This window comes from Scyliorhinus canicula, chromosome 7, assembly GCF_902713615.1.
Source record: "Scyliorhinus canicula chromosome 7, sScyCan1.1, whole genome shotgun sequence".
Lineage (NCBI taxonomy): Eukaryota > Metazoa > Chordata > Chondrichthyes > Carcharhiniformes > Scyliorhinidae > Scyliorhinus > Scyliorhinus canicula.
Genome location: NC_052152.1, coordinates 193,560,777 through 193,584,612, shown reverse-complemented (window position 1 = coordinate 193,584,612; position 23,836 = coordinate 193,560,777). Strand labels below are relative to the sequence as shown.

The 23,836-nt window shown below is 46.2% G+C and overlaps 1 long non-coding RNA gene across 2 annotated transcripts in view; it reads right to left on the bottom strand.

Annotated features, from left to right (window-relative positions):
* The window catches only part of LOC119969653, a 152,877-nt gene that overhangs the window by 83,395 nt on the left and 45,646 nt on the right, over window positions 1–23,836 (bottom strand). For both annotated transcript variants that reach the window (XR_005461439.1, XR_005461438.1), the window contains exon 3: window positions 1,382–1,638. This is a non-coding gene — a long non-coding RNA (uncharacterized LOC119969653). The remainder of the gene's footprint in view (window positions 1–1,381; window positions 1,639–23,836) is intronic.

The following is a 23,836-nucleotide window of genomic DNA, read 5'->3' as shown; positions in this document are numbered from 1 at the left end:
CATGGATGACTTTGGAACCTGAAATGCAGGGTATCGTGAACCATACACCTCCCCTACTCATGAAGGTAGATTTTCCACATCATGCCTAATTTTTTTATTTTTGTTGAGGTCAATGAAAAGAATAGTCAACTGGGACATATAATGGGCGATTCACTATTGTTTGTTTTCTGCCCCTGTTTGAAGTAAAATTCTACACTGTGGTATTCCCATGTGCCTTGTTTCATCACAAATGCTAACATATGTGACAAGACTTCCATTTATATTTCAAAATTCAAGTTTAAGCCTTGGATAGTGAACATAATGAACACTCCAACAATAATGTTTTAAAGTTGGTAAAAGAAACTTTATCCCTCAATGAAGTACAAGGTACACTGGTACTTGACCCCAATGCAGTGCATGCTGAATCAACAACAACTTGCATCTTGTATAGCACCATGAATGGAGAGGAATATCACAAGGTTCCTCGCAGGAGTGTTATCAAATTAAATTTGACACGTGGGAAGGCCCCCGGGAGTTTATTGGAACTGACCAATCTAGAGGCATCAAAGGCAGGCAGGAGGGTGGCAGCAGCAGATGAGTTCAGGCAGGGACAGCTGCTATTTTATGGGCCAGGGCTTAGAGAACTCCAAAGTGTATCATGGAGATCACCTGACCCACGACTTTTACTAGATTATGGTATGGGGAGCGCACGGCCCACTCTACAGGTGTGGTACAGCAGAAATCTAAAAATATTTTTTAAAGCAAAACAATGTTTATTCTATGAACTCAGTTAACCTTTTTAAAACATACAGTGAACATCTTAACACCCATCAATTCAAATACAACCCCCAAAGAATACAGCACTCTAAGTAATCCTTGGACCTTCCTTTTAACATCCATAAGACAAAAACCCTTTTTACAGAAGCACGTCAGGTTTAAATTCTCTACTGAGAGCAGTTATCCCTCTGAAGTCACCAAATGATCAAGAGATAATCTTTAGATGTCAGAGAGATCAAAATTACACCTTCTTTGGCTGGCTGCAGCTTCAACATTAAAACGAAACTGAAAAACAGACATACCCAAGCTTTTCCTCAAAGTGAAACTAAAAAGCAGAGCCAGAGCTCAGCTCCACCAACACTCTGACATCACTGCAGCCAATTAGCAGACAAACATTTCTTAAAGTGACATTCGCTACAGATATTTTTATAAACACCCATTTCTTAAAGGTGCTCTCACATGACAGTTAGAACTGCATGAAAAACATGTATCTTAAACCCGAGACAGATACATTCTGTGCAATTGATCAGACATTCAGTATCTCTTACCATGTTTAATAGTAATGGACCGTGCTCGCAGAGACACAATATACAGACTTCTGGGTAAAAGGGGGGAAGAAACTTACCCAACATCACCCATGACATATGTGGCTGCATCCAGCTGTGTGTAGTTCCTTGGTACACAAACACCAAGTGTCACTAAGTGCTGAGGTCCTACCTGTCCCCAGTGTTGCGAAGGATAGGTCTGGCCACATTGCTATGGAATGGTCCAAAGAGCTGGACTGTGCCGTACCACCTATCCCTCGTGGAAAGGTTTATGCAGCGAAACGATTTTGATCAGGTGTCCATCAGGCAGTCGCCTGCACGTGACATCCCAGATGTCCTGTGGGAACAGGAGATGGTTCACCGAGCAGACTGTCAAAGTCATTTGGCAGAACTTTCAAGCAAGCAGCAAGACAGCTAGCATGTTGGTGTGTAAGGCACTCCCTGTCAGACCTTTCCCACGCACCTGGAGTCTCACCACCCCCCCCCCCCCCTCCCCCCCTGCATGTTGCCTCTGAGGTGGCTGTGACGGGGAAGTTAGCACAGGGCTAAATCGCTGGCTTTGAAACAGACCAAGGCAGGCCAGCGGCACAGTTCAATTCCCGTACCAACCTCCCTGAACAGGCACCGGAATGTGGCGACTAGGGGCTTTTCACAGTAACTTCATTTGAAGCCTGCTTGTGGCAATAAGCGATTTTCATTTCAAGTGACCATTGTTCACCTCCACCTGAAATCTGCCTCATGGTCTGATCTGAGATCGACAGATTTTTAATCAGTAAGGAAATGAAGGAATGTTGGGATAAGGTGGGAAAGTGGAGTTGAAGATTATCATATCAAATCAGTTGTGATCTCACTTATGGCAAAGCACTCGATGGGCTGAACGGCCTACTTCTGTTCTGACATCTTATGGTCTTGCACAGGTTCATTTCTGCCCAACACATATCAGTGTTTTTTTTCAATTCTTTCATGCACTGTGAGCATCGCTGGCTAGGCCAGCCTGGATTGCGCCTCCATAATTGTCCTTGAGGAGGGATGTTGTAAGGCAGCACGGTGGCGTAATGGTTAGCACTACTGCCTCACGGCGTCGAGTCCCAGGTTTGATCCCGGCTCTGGGTCACTGTCCGTGTGGAGTTTGCACATTCTCCCCATATTTGCGTGGGTTTTGCCCCCACAACCCAAAGATGTGCAGGGTAGGTGGATTGGCCACGCTAAATCCACCTACCCTACCCGCTAAATTATTTTTATTTTTCAGTAGTTGGGAAGTTAGTTCAGTGGGAATGGAGGCTAGGGTAGTTGAATGTTCCTCCTGCAGACTGTGGGAGGAAAGGGTCACCTCTAGTGTCCCTTCTGACTACATCTGCGGGAAGTGCACCCAACTCCAGCTCCTCGAGAGCCGCGTTAGGGACCTGGAGCTGGAGCTGGATGAACTTCGGGTCATTCGGGAGGCGGAGGAGGTTATTGAGAGGAGTTATAGGGAGGTAGTCACACCTCAGGTAAAAGAAGAAGGTAGATGGGTTACCGTCAGGGGAGGGAGAGGGAACCGGCAGGCAGTGCAGGGATCCCCTGTGGTCATTCCCCTCTATAACAAGTATACCGTTTTGGATACTGTTGCGGGGGACGACTTACCAGGGGTAAGCAATAGGGCACAGGTCTCTGGCACAGAGTCTGTCCCTGTTGCTCAGAAGGGAAGGGAGAAGAGGAACAGAGCACTTGTCATTGGGGACTCCATAGTTAGAGGAACAGACAGGAGGTTCTGTGGGAACGAAAGAGACTCACGGTTGGTGTGTTGCCTCCCAGGTGCCAGGGTTCGTGATGTCTCTGATCGTGTTTTTGGGATCCTTAAGGGGGAGGGGGAGCAGCCCCAAGTCGTGGTCCACATAGGTACCAACGACATAGGTAGGAAGAGAGATGGGGATTTGAGACAGAAATTCAGGGAGCTAGGGTGGAAGCTGAGAGCTAGAACAAACAGAGTTATTATCTCTGGGTTGTTACCCGTGCCACGTGCTAGTGAAGTGAGAAATAAGGAGAGAGAGGAGTTGAACACGTGGCTACAGGGATGGTGCAGGAGGGAGGGTTTTGGTTTCCTGGATAATTGGGGCTCATTCTGGGGTAGGTGGGACCTCTACAAACAGGATGGTCTTCACCTGAACCAGAGGGGTACCAATATCCTGGGGGGGAGGTTTGCTAGTGCTCTTCGGGGGGGTTTAAACTAATTCAGCAGTGGGATGGGAACCTAAATTCTAGTCCCAGTGTACAGGATGTTGAGAGTAGTGAGGTCAGGGATAGGGTTAAAAGTTCGAAAGAGGGCACCGGCAAGCAGGACGCTGGTTTGAAGTGTGTCTACTTCAACCCCAGGAGCATCCGGAATAAGGTGGGTGAGCTTGCAGCATGGGTTGGTACCTGGGATCTCGATGTTGTGGTGATTTCGGAGACATGGGTAGAGCAGGGACAGGAATGGTTGTTGCAGGTTCCAGGATTTAGATGTTTCTGTAAGAACAGAGAAGATGGTAAAAGAGGGGGGTTGTGGCATTGTTAATCAAGGAAAGTATTACGGCGGTAGAAAGGACGCTTGAGGACTCGTCTACTGAGGTAGTATGGGCCGAGGTTAGGAACAGTAGAGGAGAGGTCACCCTGTTGGGAGTTGTCTATAGACCTTCGAATAGTTCCAGAGATGTAGAGGAAAGGATTGCAAAGATGATTCTCGACAGGAGCGAGAGTAACAGGGTAGTTGTTATGGGGGACTTTAACTTTCCAAATATTGACTGGAAATACTATAGTTTGAGTACTATAGATTGGTCAGTTTTTGTGCAGTGTGTGCAGGAGGGTTTTCTGACACAGTATGTAGACAGGCCAACAAGGGGCGAGGCCACATTGGATTTGGTACTAGGTAATGAACCCAGCCAGGTGTTAGATTTAGATGTAGGTGAGCACTTTGGTGATAGTGATCACAACTCGGTTATGTTTACTTTAGCAATGGGCAGGGATAGGTATATACCGCAAGGCAAGAATTATAGCTGGGGGAAAGGCAATTATGATGCTATTCGGCAAGATTTAGGATGTATAGGATGGGGAAGGAAACTGCAGGGGATGGGTACAATCGAAATGTGGAGCTTTTTCAAGGAACAGCTACTGCGTGTCCTTGATAAGTATGTACCTGTCAGGCAGGGAGGAAGTTGTCGAGCAAGGGAACCGTGGTTTACTAAGGAAGTTGAAGCACTTGTCAAGAGGAAGAAGAAGGCTTATGTCAGGATGAGACATGAAGGCTCAGTTAGGGCACTTAAAAGTTACAAGTTAGCCAGGAAGGACCTAAAGGGAGAGTTAAGAAGAGCGAGGAGAGGGCATGAAAAGTCGTTGGCGGATAGGATCAAGGAAAACCCTAAGGCTTTCTATAGGTATATCAAGAACAAAAGAATGACTCGAGTAAGATTAGGGCCAATCAAGGATAGTAGTGGAAAGTTGTGTGTGGAATCAGAGGAGATAGGGGAAGCGTTAAATGGATATTTTTCGTCAGTGTTTACACTGGAGAAAGACAATGTTGTCGAGGAGAACACTCAGGTTCAGTCGACCAGGCTAGATGGAATTGAGGTTCAAAAGGAGGAGGTGTTAGCAATTTTGGAAAATGTCAAAATAGATAAGTCCCCTGGGCCAGATGGGATTTATCCGAGGATTCTCTGGGAAGCCAGGGAGGAGATTGCAGAGCCTTTGTCCTTGATCTTTATGTCGTCTTTGTCGACAGGAATAGTGCCGAAAGACTGGAGGATAGCAAATGTTGTCCCCTTGTTCAAGAAGGGGAGTAGAGACAACCCTGGTAATTATAGACCTGTGAGCCTTACTTCGGTTGTGGGTAAAATGTTGGAAAAGGTTATAAGAGATAGGGTTTATAATCATCTTGAAAAGAACAAGTTGATTAGTGATAGTCAACACGGTTTTGTGAAGGGTAGGTCATGCCTCACAAACCTTATTGAGTTTTTTGAGAAGGTGACCAAACAGGTGGATCAGGGTAAAGCTGTTGATGTGGTGTATATGGATTTCAGTAAGGCGTTTGATAAGGTTCCCCACGGTAGGCTATTGCAGAAAATAAGGAAGTATGGAATTGAAGGTAATTTAGCGGTTTGGATCAGTAATTGGCTAGCTGAAAGAAGACAGAGGGTGGTGGTGGATGGCAAATGTTCATCCTGGAGTTCAGTTACTAGTGGTGTACCGCAAGGATCTGTTTTGGGGCCACTGCTGTTTGTCATTTTTATAAATGACCTGAAAGAGGGTGTAGAAGGACGGGTTAGTAAATTTGCAGATGACACGAAGGCCGGTGGAGTTGTGGATAGTGCTGAAGGATGTTATAGGATACAGAGGGACATAGATAAGCTGCAGAGCTGGGCTGAGAGGTGGCAGATGGAGTTTAATGCGGAAAAGTGTGAGGTGGTTCACTTTGGAAGGAGTAACAGGAATGCAGAGTATCTGGGCTAATGGCAAGATTCTTGGTAGTGTAGATGAACAGAGAGATCTCGGCATCCAGGTACATAAATCCCTGAAAGTTGCCACCCAGGTTAATAGGGCTGTTAAGAAGGCATATGGTGTGCTAGCCTTTATAAGCAGGGGGATTGAGTTTCGGAACCACAAGGTCATGCTGCAGCTGTACATAACTCTGGTGCGGCCGCACCTGGAGTACTGCGTGCAGTTCTGGTCACCACATTATAGGAAGGATGTGGAAGCTTTGGAAAGGGTTCAGAGGAGATTTACTAGGATGTTGCCTGGTATGGAGGGGAGGTCTTACGAGGAAAGGCTCAGGGAATTGAGGTTGTTTTCGTTAGAGAGGAGAAGGCTGAGAGGTGACTCAATAGAGACATATAAGATAGTCAGAGGGTTAGATAGGGTGGACAGTGAGAGTCTTTTTTCTCGGATGGTGATGACCAACACGAGGGGACACAGCTTTAAATTGAGGGGTGATAGATATAGGACAGATGTCAGAGGCAGTTTCTTTACTCAGAGAGTAGTAGGGGTGTGGAATGCCCTGCCTGCAACAGTAGTAGACTCGCCAACTTTAAGGGCATTTAAGTGGTCACTGGATAGACATATGGATGAAAATGGAATAGTGTAGGTCAGATAGGCTTCAGATGGTTTCACAGGTCGGCGCAACATCGAGGGCCGAAGGGCCCGTACTGCGCTGTAGTGTTCTATGTTCTATGTTCTAAATTGCCCCTTAATTTGACAAAATGAATTGGGTGCTCTAAATTTATTGAAAAAAAGAGAAGGGATCGTGAGAGAATTCCAAAGGTGCTGACACCAGTGGCAACATCTTTATAAAATGTGTCTGCAGCTCAAAACGTTTCAAATCATTGTTGTGGTATTTTGTTCAGAAAAAGCTTTGCAAAGCATGCAATCGTCCGTGGATAAGAAATTTATTTAATGACTGGAGTGTAAATTTAGAACATGATTGCAGAACAGCCCCAGTGAACTCTGAACAGTTAAAGTGGGCTGCATGCATGTCCACACAAGCATGGCCTTATCAGCATGTGGTAATCCATTTAATTAAAATGTCCGAAGGCAGGATGATTGCATTACTCCCACATTATGTGTTTAAAGTTAATATCAATAAGGACAATACACGGTACAGACAACTCCCGTTAAAAATAAGTCACAAAAACAACAAAATCTTCTCGGAAATTGTACTGCAAAACTAGGAGAATGCAAAAGACATCCTCCTACTTTTTCCCTAGGAAGCCTTGGGCCTCTAGCCAATGCACTCCTCCCCCCCACTGTTGCCTAGAGACTGCCCAAGAGCTTTGCCATGGTAACATCTGGATTAAAGGTGGATGGGACCAGAGCCAGGCAGAGTTAAACTAGGGCAAAGCTATCTACAAACCCAAGGAAAAATAAATCATTCTGAGTAACTCAACCCTGCTCCCCCTCAAAAATAAAACAGAAACTCAAAGAGGTTTTTTTATATTTTAAAAGTACACTGACCACACAAACAAATTGCTACTGACTTGGTACATTCAGCCCTTGTGAAATTTAAACCTTTGACCAACATAACGATCAAGAACATGGAGACTGGAGAATCAGACGTGGTCTCCCTGTGGTATTGGCGCTATACTTTTAATGGCTGTCTTATATATACGATTCTGTGTCATTTCACAGGATAACATCTAAGGGAAGAAAAAAAAGGATCAAAAGAGACCATTTTAAAGCTGTGCAAAGTTTTTTTTTAAAGTATCTTTCTGTAGAACTTTAGAGAAACATGTGCACTTAAATTGTGCCTGCAGTCTGGAGCAGAATGAAGGGTGAACTTCAATTTCCATGTTGCCACTTGAGGGTTAACATCACTTTTGAAAGTTTAATGAATGTTCTTGATAATTTATCTATATAATATTTATATACTCACACACACACACACACACACATACAATTGGCAAAACAGAAGCTCGAAACAGCCCTGTATTGCAGGAGCACAGTAAGCCCATTAAGCATGGAAGTCATATCAGGCTCTAGGGCTCTGCAAGTGGTACTGAGTTTGCAGTACTTTTCATTTCAATTTGAAACACTACAGATTTAATTCTGGCATGCACATGTGCTGGGACAGGACCTGGAAAACATTTTGTGTAATGTCTGGCACTCTGATTTTTGCAAAACAATTGTATGACTTTGGAACACTCTAACATCCACTAATGCTGATAGCGTCCAAAATGTTTTTTTTTAATTGACACAAAAGTACATTTTTGATTTGCGAACATTTGGCTGTATGATACGCACAAATATATCCCAAACCCTTAATTACCAAGGGTGACTTAACCCTTAATATCGGGCTAAGCCGAGCAGCCTGTTTTGAAGTTCTCACTGTTAGCATCAGCACTTTCCTCACCCATATATCTCTCCCTCGTCCCCCATAGGTACTGACCAGTGCTGGGGTACAGTTAACTAAAGATTTCTTTATTCTCCACTTCACTCAAGTGATCTTTTAAGGCTAGACACAGAGATGGACAAGGGTTATCACAGCTGGGCAAGATTCCTAACATGTTTGAATGCTCATTTTTCAGCAGGTATCACTGGATACAATCAGGAGCGGGAACCGTGGTTAATTTTCCCCTCCCCTCACCGGTGGGTGCTGAGGCCATTGTGACAGACCCATGGGATCTAATGACAATTTTCAACACCCGTACTGCCACTTGGCTGAATTCAACTAGTATTACAGACCACATATTGACTCTGGGACCTCCCTGGTCCATGTGGCTCATTGTGACACTGCTTTAATCAACTTTATCATCTCAAAGAGTTGGCCAGCATCAGTTTCATATGTAGGTGGCGTCAATAGTTAGCGCATTTACTGTTTTTTGTGGTGAGTTGGAGATGAAAATCCTGCACCGATTTCATCTCGTAGATTCCAAATTACTCCAAACAAATATTGATTTTTGTAACTTATGTTGGGACTCATGCTCACGCTAACCAACACATCTTGCTTAATTTCTCTAGGCTTCTATTCAACTTTTATACAGTTTGGGAACACTTCCCAACCCATCCATCCTTCAACTGGAACTTCAATCTGGATAGAAATAAAACATCTGTCTCGAGTATTTTGAAAAGATATCCGTTGCTAATTTAAATTCCAGCCCCCATCCAGCAAGGTCTGCCCGTCATAGAATCAGATTACATACAGGATTGTGAAAATACTACCAGCGCACTGTTAAAAAAAAAAATCTCTTGCTCCCCACACCTCTTCCTGTCATGTTATGACATTTGACACTGCAATGTTACACTACGCGCCTCATCCTTCCTGCTTACCAACTTTGCAGTCCCTTTGTCAATGTCAAAGAGAGTGGGTACTGAAAGAGAACAATGCTGTAAAACATTAGTTTTGCCGTTAACAAGAAAATTCTTCTACTTTATGTGGTCCATCTATTCCTTTCTGCTCCCAAAGGTAAAAGTAATGTTTAATTACCCAGTAACTATGTTTTAATCTAAATTTAGAGTACCCAATTCATTTTTTCCAATTAAGGGGCAATTTAGCGTGGCCAATCCACCCACCCTGCACATCTTTGGGTTGTGGGGGTGAAACCCACGCAAACACGGGGAGAATGTGCAAACTCCACACGGACAGTGACCCAAAGCCGGAATCGAACCTGGTACCTCGGCGCCGTGAGACTGCAGTGCTAACCACTACACCACCATTCTACTGGACTGTCCCAAACTGTAAAGATAACTTTTGACTGGGAACTGCAACAGACGTCCTCCTTCATCTTTTGAAGAACCAGAGACTGTTACTTCTGGTTGTTGTCTCTTCCTCCTTGACGTCCTCCAAGCCATTTGCTGCAATGCAGAGGAAGTCATGGAGATAGTTACATGGAAATTATAGCATGGAAACAGGGTGCTGGGCCCGACCAGTCCTTTCTGGTAGTTATCTTCCAAATAAGTCTTCTCCCTGTGTGCCTGCCTTGTTCCCATTTTCTTTATTCTCCCTATCCTTCAACAACCTATTTAACCAGTTCTTAAATGTCCACATGGCCTCTGCGTCAACCACTCACTCTGGTAGTGCAGTTCACACCTGCAACTCTCTGTATAGAAACATTTCTATTTTAGAGTCCAGAATCGCTTACATTTTGCGTCCCTTCATTCTAGACCCCTCATTCTTTAATCATTTTGAATATGTCGACCAAATCCGGCCCCCTCTTCTGATGAAAATCAATGCTAGTGATAAAGTTTAGCTTGCAGGAGTTGAATGGAGGGCTTTGATTGCAAGGGCAACTATGACAATGTCACCTTTAATTTGAACTCACCCTTTAATAGAGTGAAGCATCCGAGAGGGGGTTCACTGAAGCGTTCTCCAACAGAATTTGACACCAGGTCACAGAAGGAAATATTAGAAAGGTGGCCAACAGGTTTGCCAAAGAGAAGCGGGAAAGAGAGGTAGAGAGGTTGAGGGAATTTGAGAGTTAAGCAGTTGAGGACAATGCTAGAACCAACAATGGTGGGATGGCAATTTGGATGAGGGAGAGGGCAGATCTGGAGGAGCACAGAGATCTCAGAGAATTTTAGGGTTGGAGGACGTTACAAAGATAGGGAGGACATAGGTTATGGATGGGTTTGAAAACAAGGATTTTAAATTGGGTCATTTTTGTGCACTCATATATTATCAAAATAACTTATATAAATTATTGTTACATCTGACAGCAATAACATTTTCCAAGACACCAATCATTCATGTATCAAAATAAATATAGCATATTTGTATTTCTCTTCTGAATGTATCAAAAGGGATCAAAAGTGACTACTTGTTCAGTATCTTGGTTGTTCTTGTAGAATCTCTGTATCGAAAAGGAGCCTAAAAATTAAGGGTCACCGAATCTGATCACTGCCCAATAGGATAAACGATGACATTCCATTTGTGGCTTCCAGGGGAATTCACAGTATTTATAATTCTTGTGTATGCAAGTAAAAGCTTAAATTATGGGCCAAAGCCAACAGCCATGTCACACTTTACTCGGGTTGCAAGGCCTCTTGTGAGATTTACGCAGCACGCTATGCCTCGCGAGACCGAAAGGGAACTTGCGAGACATAGCGATCTGGATCCCGGCCACATGGGCAGGACCCAAATCTGCATATTAAAGTGGGCAGTAAGTGTGCATTTGCCGGAGTCACCCAAGGCGTGTGATCCAACCCCTGAGCCTCGGAGACCCCGAGTTAGTACTGGTCTCCACTAATATGGACAGGCGTACGGGCACTTGGGGTTAGTCCTGGGGGGAGGGGGAGGGGTGGTTGGGCTCTCACAGGGTGGTGGCACCCTGGCACTGAAAGCCTCGCTTGCCAGTGCACAAAGTGATTGGGTGCCCGGGTGGTATCATGGCACCGAGGTGGGTTTTGGGGCCATGATGACCCCCTTATAGGTGTGTTGGGAAGGGTCTGGAGGCCGCGGTGGGGTGGGGGTCTCGTTAGTTCAGGAAATGAGATTGATTGCAGGCTCGGCAGGGTGTTCCTGGCCGAGGCCCAAAAATGAAGCACAGTCGCGCTCGATAGCAGGGTTGTTCTCAGTGCCGCCAGCAACTGGAAAACACCTGGCTTAACACGCTCAACACAGGACTCTGCCTGCTTCATTTTCATTCGATCACCCTCTATATTTATTTAAGTCCATTTAATTTCTAAGTCAGGTGCAGAGCTTAGCCTGTTCCTTTGTGCCTTCTACATCTTTATGAAAACGGAAAATCCAACCTTGCACATGTAGGTCAACATGAAGGACAATAGCAACAAAATGCATGTTTTACTCAGCACTGGATACACCTGGGAGATGCTACACCAGAATGCTGACAGTCCCATGGGCTTTTGGCATGTTTTTAATGTGGTATCACAGGTCAGCTACAGCAATGTTGTCTTTTAATTTGGAGACAGCTGTAAAATAATAACAAGGGTATCAAGCTCAAAAGGAATTTTGCACCCACCACTTCTCTTTCAAAATCTGAAGCTTCTCCTCTCCCTTTCCATTACTTCCCGGATTGTAACACACAAGGGTGTTGCATCCTTATTGGCATTTGCACAATTGACAAAACCATACCTCAAGAAATAATCTTTATACCGCTTTGTTCCCCAGTTACGTTTCTTCTTTGTAGGCTGTGAACCAGAAGCCCTGGAGCTCTGTGCAGAGCTAACACCAGCTCTGCTCTGTCCTGCCCTGGACTCTCCTGCGGAGCTCTCTCCAGCATATTCTGTTGTTCGATCCTGTTCAAAAGGTAAACTGCCTATTTGAGTCTCTGGCCACCTCTTACTTTTGAGAAAACCACTCATCAATGCAGTTCACTTGCCTTGCTTGCCAGCAGCTGAAAAATGACCCAAAAGCTCATATCTGGGGGGCATTTTACACCAAGTATGCGTGCACGATGTGTGACCTGATCTCTGCTGCCACTTCTGGGCAGAAGACTCCACAGACTCATTTATGTTCATTTAGAAGGTGGCAGCAGCCATCATTCTCAAATGTTAAAGCCAGCAGCAGCCATTGGGTGCTCCTCCCACGATCGGGACCACTGCAGGAACGGTGTGACTGATTGCTCAACGGCCCGCCCACGGGTCATGACCCACACTTTGATAAACCCTGTTCTAGTGCACATCGTGCACTCACACAGAAACAGTTTGCATTTATATAGTGCCTTTAATGTAGTAAGACATCCCAAGGCACTTCTCATGAGTATTATCAAGCCAGATAAAGAGATGTTTGTGCAGCATTATGGGTTAATAATGATGGTAATAAGTTAGTGATGTATATCATGCAACTGCAGCACCAACAATCTTGTGCTAGAGACCCCGCAGAGCAGAGGGAATGGTTTATAGTCAAGGGGCATGGGGCTGGATTTTCTGGTTACCCGGCCGCGTGTTTCTCGGCAATGCACGGTTCACTGGCGGTGGTATTCTCTACCCCCGCTGCTTGTCAATGGGATTTCCCATTGAAGCCAGCCCACGCCACCGGGAAACCCATGGGCGGTGGGGGGGAAGGGGGGGGGCGCTGCTGCCAGCGGGAATGGAAAATCCCAACGGCCAAATTATTCTGGCCATGTTGTCTACCTAGTAGCTCTTCCTGTATATACGTAAATAAAGCAGTTTGAAGCAACTACTTGAGTCAGACCAGTGTTACTCTAGATAAAATAGACCACGGGCGGGATTCTCCGACCCCCCGCCGGGCCGGAGAATCGCCCGGGGCCGGCGTCAATCCTTCCCCCGCCGTGTCCCGAATTCTCCGCCACCCAAGATTCGGCAGGGGCGGGAATCGCACCGCGCCGGTCGGCGGGCCCCCCGCGGTGATTCTCCGGCCCGCGATGGGCCGAAGTCCCGCCGCTGACAAGCCTCTCCCACCAGCGGGAATCAAAACACCTCCCTGACCGGTGGGATTGGCGGCACGGGTGGGTGCCGGGGTCCTGGGGGGGAGGGCGTGGGGCGATCTGACCCCGGGGGGTGCCCCCACAGTGGCCTGGCCTGCGATCGGGGCCCACCGATCGGCCGGCCGGCCTGTGCCATGGAACTGCTCTTTTTCTTCCGCCTTCGCCATGGTCTTCACCATGGCGGAGGCGGAAGAGACCCCCTCCCCTGTGCATGCGCCGGGACGACGTCGCATCCCGTCATCACGGACATACGCCGGCCGGCGAAGTCCTTTCGGCCCCAGCTGACATGGCACCAAAGGCCGTTCACGCCAGCCGGCGGAGCGGGAACCACTCCGGCATGGGCCTAGCCCCTCAATGTGAGGGTTTGGCCCCTAAAGGTGTGGTGAATTCCGCACCTTTGGGGCGGCCCGACGCCGGAGTGGTTCACACCACTCCAACACGCCGGGACCCCCCGCCCCACCGGGTAGGGGAGAATCCCGGTCCAGACTACTAACAAACAAAACAATTCGAACAAGCGACCAAAAGCATGGTGGTCAACGGTGGAACAATGGAAATTGGCGATAAGGTTAGAATTGTTGCACCTGGGAAAAGGAGGGAGTAGTGAAATTTGATTATTTAAAATAGTTTAATGAGGCTTTTGTGCAGTTTCTGAAGACATTCCCACCGACACTGCCTGGCTCCAGCCATCTCACACACAAATGAATATCAGTTGGCTGCAGGCTGAACGTTCGCCCTCACTTGGGAAGAGGTCCCACCTAAGAGAGCCACCGGCCAATTTGATTGACCGCCAGACCTCTCATCCCTGCAGAGACAGAGGCTGCACTTGGACAGAAGTGGAATTTCATGAACGGGCAGTGCCTTAGCCTCGGAAGTGTGTGAACAGATCCACCTTCGGGGTCTCAGAATGGGGAAGGGATTGGGTTTGATATTGGGAGATTGGGGTGCCGGGGGTGTGGCTGGGGGGGGGGGGGGGCGGTGGCGATATGGGAGGGGCGGGTGATACATATTGGTGGTGGTGCGGAGGGCAGGACCTGCAGCCATTGGACATGAAGGAGTTTGTGCCCGAAATTAGTAACGGTCTTCTGAAGGAGGTGCCAACCCCCCCACCCCCCCCTCCCCCACCCCCCACCACCACCACATTTCTGGCCTACGGCCTAAGCCTGATCATTTTCAGGCTTTTGCCATGCCTGGGAAATCCTGTCGCCAGCCTAGCAATTGAGGTTGGATGGGATATGGCCCTTAAGTGGTCAGCAATTATCCACTACAAGGCCTCAACTGGGGCAAGGGCAGGCAGCCCCTCTGAGGCCTCACCCACCCCAGCATAAAATGGCTGAGATGACATGGCGGTCGAGAACCCAGCAGGCAGCCAATTAGCCCCTATTTCATACCCCTCCCCTGCCTAAAAACCCAGCAATGGGGTAGTGTGAAATTCAGGCCATGGTATATTTCTTCACCAATATATGAATTGTGCTGTGAAACAATCGTGTCAGAGCATAGTACCCGAGTGTTTTTGGTCCTAAATAAATAGGCCAAAGCCTATTTGTGCAAAAGTCAAGATTGTAAATTATAAAACAGAAAAAATAGGTCCATATGAGTTGGCAAATTGTTATTTAAAACACGATTTATTCATTAATGTTTTCAAAGAGGGTAGCTGGAATCCCTACTCGGACAGGCCTATATGTGACCCCTGTCCCCCACCACGCGACTGATTTTTAACAATGCCACGAGGGAGAGGCAGTACTTGACAATGACACCACATTCCGAGAACAAATTTAGTAAAATGCCTGTGCCCAATTCCATAGCCCGCTCTCAACCCCGGCGAGGATCCACGCTGTCGATGGAGTCTTCTAAAATCTGCTGACTACGCAGACCTGACATTGATTCCCAGCACTCCTCCATGTTGTGCCAGGAATAACTTGTTCTTAACCAACATGCCCACCCTCCACAGAATGTCTTGCGCTCCTGAATATACTGGCTGATGCCAGAGCAGTTCTACAGGTGCTGCCTGCTTTTTTGATCCCTTGCCCATTTTGTTTCTCAACTTTCAGGGGCTTTTCATGCACAGGCGGGCACAGGAAATGTTGACAGTCTGCACGCTTGCTAAGATCGTTATCATTGAGTCCGCTCCTCTTCTTCTCCAACATCAACACTCACGAACTTTGTAGCAGTGCCCTGGCATATTGATCAAAAGCAGGAACCAAGCTTGATATTGTTCTTCCATCAGGGCCAATACTAATTGAAGGAGCCAATGCAGCAGGGTACCGGAGTTAAACTGGGAACCTCTCTGTCGTGCAGCAATAATGCACATATTTGTTGAGCCACTAGGGAAAATTGAGAAGAACCATTTAAAGAATCTGAAGAAACATAACTTTGGAAACTCAGATCTTCAATTATTTAACTCGATGTAAGGTGTGGCTGAATTGGTGGCACACCCATCTCTAGACCAGAAGTTTACAGATTCAGGTTCCACATCAGGACCGCCAGATAAAAATCAAAGAATAAAGCTGGCTCTCTGGTGCAGTACCGAGGGAGTGTTGCACTGTCACAGGCAGCAGATGAGGGGCTGGATTCACTGTCAGGGAGACTAAGTTCTCCGGCCAGAGTAGAATTGCTCCTGGTCTGCACTAGAAGCAGCGCCCAGGATTCATTCTTCCTTGCCATACAAATTTATTTTGTAGGTGGGGTGCTCGTAGGATTCAGTTTGGAATCCCACTATCGGGATTTTGAGCAGGTTTCCCGATACCAAAGTCTGGAGGCTGGTACCCCTCCCCCCCGCAATGCAAACCCTGACCCCACCCACCCACCCCCCTCCCCCACTGACAAGTAGAGGCATTCTCCCCCCCCCCCCCCCCCACCACCATGGACGGGAATTCCCACCCCCACCCCCCCACAACATGCAGGAATGAGGGTGACCAAACCCAGCCCCCTCCAACCGAGCCCCATTGTGACCGCCAACAGAGACCCCCCATTGGATGCCCCATCAGAAACTCCCATCAGACCCCCAACAAAGACTGCCCATCAGATTCCCCCATCAGAACCCCAATAGAGACCACCCATCAGACCCCCCCCTCCCATCAGAGACCCCCGTCAGACCCCCCCCCCCCCCCTGTCAGAGACTACCATCTCAGAGATTGGCTGCTGCACTTCCCATGTTACAACAGCTACCATACACTTCAATAGTACCTTGTTAGCTGTAAAGTGCTCTGGGACATCTCGTGGTTGTGAAAGGTGCTGTACAAATGTAAGTCTTTTGTTCTATTTCAAGTAGCAGTAGACTAGATGGTTAGCATATTGCTTCTTTGGGGCCTTCAGTTGGCCAAGAATGCAGTGCTGCCTTCCCTCAGCAGGCAAAATCCACTACGTCTTTTATGGATGAGGCGATGGAATTTCTGGGAGAGGTGGGAACTCTGCAAAATATGCTCCAAAACTGGTTGTGGATATAACAATGTGAAATCGAGAGGCAGCCATTGGTGAATTATTGTGGAGGAGTTTAGTTGAGTCATAAATATAGCAGCTCTGAGTTAGCTTTGCTTCTCTCACCAGTATCCCACTGTTGTTTTCCCTCAACTAGAATTTCAAGCCTTAGATATCTGTAAGTTAATAGTTAAAAGGGATTGAAATCGAGTAAAGCATATTAGCAGTATTTGAGGTGGTTAGCATGCATTAATTCCAACCGATTCATTATCACATATCCAATGCTCAAAGTACATTGCAAAGGATCGTAAGAGTTAATTCTTTGACTCAATCTGTGCCAAAATAATACATCAACAAAAACTCCCTCTGGCATCCTTTCCAGTTCTTACAGTAATAAAATATTACAGAACAATTCAGAATGCTGTAACAGACTTCCTTGTGTATATTTCATTGTCATTTATGAGAAAGTTTCAATAAAAGATATGGTCAATGAGCAATGCCATTCAAATCACATCAATGCCGCACCATATCTCCAACTTTTAAATACAGTAATATGTCAGTTTGTAACTGGAACAGATCACGCTCACTGTTGGGGCTTAACCAGCTACAAAAGAGTTCAAGGAACAACTTGGCTGTTCAAATCTCCTGGACTGGAGTTCACTTTTAACAGGACGGGAATGGATCGAACACAATTTCGTTTCAGTTTTTGGGACTAATTTTTTCTTAAAGACTTCATGAGTTTCCTACTTAGTTATCCATGTTTCAATTAAAGAACAAATACGTTCTACTGAGCTGTCTCGTAGCCTCGATTGTTGTGCCAATGCGACATTTATATACACAAATGCACAGGCTTCTCTCAGTCGCCTCCTGTCACAACATTCAGTATAGCAGGAGTGTTGCAGCCAACAAGCAGGCAGGTTGCACAGGATTTCGTAATGTCATGGAGCAAGTTTCACGCAAATGGGGTCCATTCTGAATGTACCGGAGGGGGTACGATGGTTGAGGGCGAGTTGGCAGCGACGGCCAGTTTTACATAATCGCACAAAACCAAGATCTACTCCAATGTGTGATTGCTTTTAATGTGAAGCGATAGGATCCAACAGTGAGAAATCTCCCTCCATTATGTTTAGCACTGTAGCCCAATGCAATAGGAGGGGTTTCCTCCTTGAGCTCGAAAATATCAATCATTGGCGTTAGTGTGCCATTTTAGAGCAGGGCTTGTGGCAGGATTAGCCTGGACTGATTTAGAGATATTTGGGCGTGAATAGCAGAATAGGTTGGGTAACAGGGTCCTTGCCCACTTTTAGTACACAATTTATTTTTACCCACATGCTGGAGGCACCCAGCCAGATGTGGTGATATTGGCAGAATGATGTCTCCAATGATTGTTGCCTCAGTAATATTGGTTCACACACATGGCCCCCTCCCCACCCCCACAGGCCGCCCCCGCACCCTTCAACGCTGAGGTCCCACCGGCTCAGAGGATGTTAGACGGTGGGACTCTGCTTTTTGGTGACGGGCGCTCGGCCCATCCGGGCCGGAGAATCGGCGCATACCCGACCGGCACCGCGCTGACCATGCCGGCCCCAGTGGCGCCGATTCTCCGCTCTGCAGAGAATCGCGTCCCGGCATCGGGGCGGCGTAGCGCGATTCACGCAGCCCACCGGCGATTCTCCGACCGGGCGGGGGGTCGAAGGATTCCGCCCAATGTATTTGCTGGTGGCATGGCCCTGGAAGTGGCAGGAATGATGGTTGATGGTCCATTCAAATAGAGGCTGGTGGGATACATAGGAATAGGAGGAGGCCTTTTGGCCCTTCGAGCCTGCTCCGCAGGATGTAATGAGAAGACGAGGGGAACCGTATTGTGACTGTGGAGGGGAGGAGGTGCAGGGGTGAGAACATGAGTGCATGAAATAGTGTGGACAAGGACACTGTCAACATAAAGGAGGGGAAACCCCAACTGAGGGAAAAGGACAGACATCATAGAAACACGATATCTGGAAAGTGGCATCATCAGAACAGATGCGATGGAGATAGAGAAACTAGGAAATTATAATGGGGTGCTTATAGGCAATTGGGTTGGAGGAAATATAATTATGGTATCCATAGAAGCCAAAGGGTTTCGAACAAATATTGGTTGACAGCATGAAGATAGGGAAATGAAGGAATGAGTCAGAGATGGAGGTGAGGGAGGGATTGAAATTGGAAGTAAAGTTGAGGAACTTTTCCAGGTAAGGGGAAGAGCAGGACGCAGGACCAATGTGCCAGAAAACGAGGTGAAGGAGGGAGAGAGACACAGAATGAAAGATTATGCAGCACAGACAAAACAATGGAGTTGAGACACCAATCAAACCATCCACGATCGTACTGAATGGTGGGGCAGGTTGCAACGGCTGCAAGGCATGTTCCTGATCCAAAGTCCTGTGTTCCTAACCTGATTAAGACTGGCACAAGAGTATGTTCCATGTATCCAACAAAAAGGCAGGTGTGGCTAATGACACAGTGACAAATTTTGGTGGTGCACATCACACGTGAAAGATCAAGAGAGGGTAAGAGGCCAGAAGAAGGAACATTCTGAAATTTAAACAGAAAGTGCTGGAAAACTCAGCAGGTGGCTGAATCTGTGGAGTTTTAGAACTCCAAAGAGAATGTGTCCTGAGGAACAGTCATACCAGACATGAAATGTTAACTCTGCTTCTCTCTCCACAGATGTTGCCAGACCTGCCGAGTTTTAACAATACATTCTGTTTTAGATCTTTAGCATCTGCAACATTTTGTTTTTAAATCTAGGAGAATTCTGAGGATGGGTCCACTGTGCTGGAAGAAGATTCTGGGCCAAAGAGGCTGAATGGATGCGAAGGCAGTGGAAAGAACCCTCAACATTGTGTGGAACTCAAAATTCATTGAGGTGAGCTGTAAGAAGATAAAGCTGAAGTTTTGTTGAGGACTGCATTTGAGATCAATGAGGGAGGTCAGAGGGCATAGTTAAAACAGGATGAAGAGTTAGACCAGAAGGAGAGACGGGGTTAGTGAAGTGAAAGAAGAATCAGAGACATTGTCAACGGGAGCGAACTTCTTAATCCAGTGGAGTAACAGTTTTGACTTCATTTTTGCATCCCTACTCCAAACTCAGTTCTGACAGCATCACTTTCTTTGGCAATTGTTGGAGACTAAACCAGACTGTTCATGGTCTTGGTGCTATATTTGACGAAGAGGAGAACTTCCAACCACATACATTACCATGACTAAGATCACCTATTTTCTCACTAAAGTCCATCAGTGCTGAAACCCTCCCCTTTTGCCTTTCTTACCTCTAGACCTGAGTATTCCAATGCACTCTGACTGGTCTCCCACATCCCACCCTCCATAAGCATGAGATCATCCAAAGTTCTGCTGCCTGTATCTTAACTCACACCAAGTCCCATTGCCCTATCAACCCTGTACTCATTGACCTACGCAGGTTCCCGTTAATTGTTTATTTCTTAAAATACTCATCCTTGTTTTCAATTCCTCTCATGGCCTTGTCCCTCCCTATCTCTGCAGTCTCCTCCGGCCCCATGATCTTGCAAGATATCTGTATTCACCTAATTCTCCCCTCTTATGCATTCCTGCAGTTCATTATTGGTGGCCATGTCTTCATCGCCAAGGACCTAAATTCTGGAATGCACCATTTTCACTGGGAGAGAGGGAATGAGGTAGACGTAGGAGGAGGAGTAATTTCATGCATCTGCAGTTTATGGAAGCAACAACACATTTAAAAGTATATTTGACTTCAATCATAAGCAAATTCCATTAACCAGGATTTCCAAAACACCACTTATGGGCTTTACACATTTGAGGAAAAGGTCTAAACCTACTCGAATTCTCCGGAAATGTCAGGTGCCCTATGGGTGAGGTCCAGGTATCCCTTTGGGAGGGGTCGTGTACCCCTTTGGAATTGTTAAGAGTAGATGTGTATGTGCATAAAATGTGGATAAGGTGTTGTGGAACTGTCAAGTCATTTAAATACCCTGCTCTTTAAATTTTGAACAACATTTGAAAAAAAAATCGGCACTTGCAATTTCAATAGATATTGTTGACATAAGCCTGGGTGCTATCATTACATTATTATTTCTGCTTGACTTCTTCCAAAGCCTATCATTAACATGGTTGGGGGGATGGGGGTGTAAGTTCACAGTTTGACTGACAGCTCCAATTTGTCATGAATAGATCAGTTGTCTTTGATGTGGAGCTATGAATCCAAATGTTTACATATTTATAAAGGAGTAAGGATGTGAAATAAATGTTTGTTTTTATATAGGATTACGTACTTGATGGGGTTTAAACAGATTGAATGGGCTTTTATCAATGAGATTCTTTTATGAACATAGTGATGTCTGCAACAGATACGTAGAATTCTATTTTATTTTATCTCAGAATGGCTCCTGAAGTCTGCCCAAAGTGGATACTGGGTGAATTGGCAATGGAGGGGGTAAGAGTATGAGTTGGCACTAAGTTGGCATAGGAGTTATAAAGAGCCATGGAGATGAGTGGGGTGTCAGGAATTGGTACTAATCTGACATTTGGGCAATTGCGGGGTCATGGGGAATGAATTGTAGGAAGTTAGATTAGCATGGAGAGTATGAGGGACAATGGGAGGGGTGACTAGAAAGTGTGGTAGAGATTGATATGGAGGGTATGATAGAATCATAGAATCATCGAATTTACAGTGCAGAAGGAAGCCATACAGACCATTGAGTCTGCACTGGCCCTCGGAAAGAGCACCCTACTTAAGCCCACATCTCCACCCCATCCCTGCAACCCAGTAACCCCACCTAACCTTCTTGGACTCCAAGGGGCAATTCAGCACGGCCAATCCACCTAACCAGCACATCTTTGGACTGTGGCAGGCAACCGGAGCACCCGGAGGAAACCCACGCAGACACGGGGGAAATGTGGAAACTCCACACAGACAGTGATTCCCAAGCCGGGAATCAAACCTGGGACCCTGGAACTGTGAAACAACAGTGCTAACCACTGTGCTACCGTGCCGCCCCATAAAAAGGACTATGGGAGCAGGCCCCGAGTCCAATGGCAAGTATAGGAGTTATTTTTTATTAAATGGAGTAAGCATTGCCAATAGCTGGATTGGAATCATTAGTCGAGGAATTAAAAGTTTAAGCCTCCTACTCACTATTGCCTGTTGCAGTACTGGTTCGGGGTGGATTGTGGATTTTACACCCCCCCCCCCAGTTTTAACCGTGATTGTCACTTTTAAAGATCCTATGCAATTCCAAAGCGTTTCTAATAGGAATCAGACTTCAGCATTCCTCACATTGTAATGTTTGTGTTTATCTGTGATTGTTTGTGTTGCTAATTGCTCTGGTGAAACTAGATATTTTAACAGGTTTGTGCGGTGAATGAACCAGTTAATGAATAGTTTTAACATTTGGTTTACTATAGGCACCAACGTAAGACTGTAATCAAACAATCACGTGCTCCAGTTGGGCTGATTAAATGCAAGATGACATCTGTTTTCCTACTTGCATGCAAGAAAATACATTAACTGGTAAATGCTACTGCCCAAACAGTCAGAAAGGTGGCGACATGCCAATTGAACTCCTTGTGTATTTTGCAACAAACATCATCTTTGAATCTTCAACTGGCTGCTATAAAGGGCTTGCCTTTGCGAATAGTCAAATTGTTATTTAGTATAAATTTGCAGAAGGCTTGATCTGCCTGTCACCTTCTTTACTGAACAAAGCAAGCTGCTCCATCGGCAGCAGAGACCTGACATGCTGGGCTGCTGTCAGCAGGATCTTCCTGCTTCAAATCAAACCTCTGACAGTACAAGACCTTGAAATGTTCATTCCAGACACAATCCTACAAAAAAAATATTGTTGCGTATACACACTTGGGAACAGTAGAATATGAAGGATGTACACTGGGGAAGAATGAGATTAGTTTTACTGGGGCAGTGTGTTCATGGACTTAGTCAAAGAGGTCTGCAGCACAGAAAAGTCTCTGCGCCGGTCAAAAACAACCACCTAAGTATTCTAATCCTATTTCCCTGCACTTGGCCCATAGCCCTTTATGCCTTGAGATTGCAACTGCACACCTAAATATTTCTTCAATGTAATAAGGGTCTCTGCCTCCACCACCCTTTCAGTCAGTGAGCCTTATTTACATCCCCTCTAAACCTTCTGCCCTTTACCTTAAACATATGCCCCCTGGTCGCTGATCCCTCCACCAAGAGGAAATGTTTCTTCCTGTCTACTCTATCTATGCCCCTCATAATTTTATACATCTCAACCATGTGTGTCCACCCCCCCCCCCCCCCCCCCCCCGCCCCACATCAGTCTCCTCTGCTCCAAGGAAAATGCGTGTTTTGGATTTTGGATATGTGTTGGGTTGTCTTGGGGTATGTACACATGGGTAAAACACGCATCTTCTCGAATTACCTTCTGCTCTCATGATCAGTGACTGCTGATGGTGATCTACTATCTTGGACAACTCCTGCATTAATACCAGATCAGGTTCCTCTTCGATCTAGTAAAGCTGAGGAACTCGGTGTAATCGCAAATATGGCGTTGCAATATGTCGCCAAGAAACTGTTTAAGTGGCGATGTAATCAACCATGGTCCTTGGAAGTTTTCACTGCACGCTTCAAGAACAGGACACACCTTTTGGTTAAACCATTTGAGGAGTGGTGGAAAGGCGCTGATTTTATGTGTTGGATCCCTCTGATCCTGAGCCATGAACTATGGGCCCATGTCACTCACGATTTTTTCTGGTTTCCCAAATATGGAAAAAAGCTCATCCAGATTCACGATGGTCTATTCCGTGGTTAACTTCAAAAGGACCACCTTAGGCCACTTGGCCTGTGTGTCTACTACGAGCATGAATATGTGATCCTTGGACGGACCAGCAAAGTCAATGTGTAGATATTGCCAAGACATTTTAGGCCACTCCCATGGATGCTATGAGGACAGTGGTGGTGTGTTCCTTACCCGTGCACGTGACTACCACAGTCCTGCTTTTTCCTTTATCTGGGCATCGATTCCTGCCCACCAGACCATAGAAATAAAGCCGTTGCTGATGTTATTCCAAAAGCTAACCTCTTATAGTGGAAAAGACCTTTATGTGGGATAATGGTGAGCAGGTGTTGCAATTCAGCTGAAACATTCATTTTCAGATAGGCCTACGAGAGGTTGATCTTGCTGAACTTCTGTCCTGCTAGGCCTGTGAATAAATCCTCAATCAATGGTAGCGGTTGTTCTGTGCATAGAACCAGAT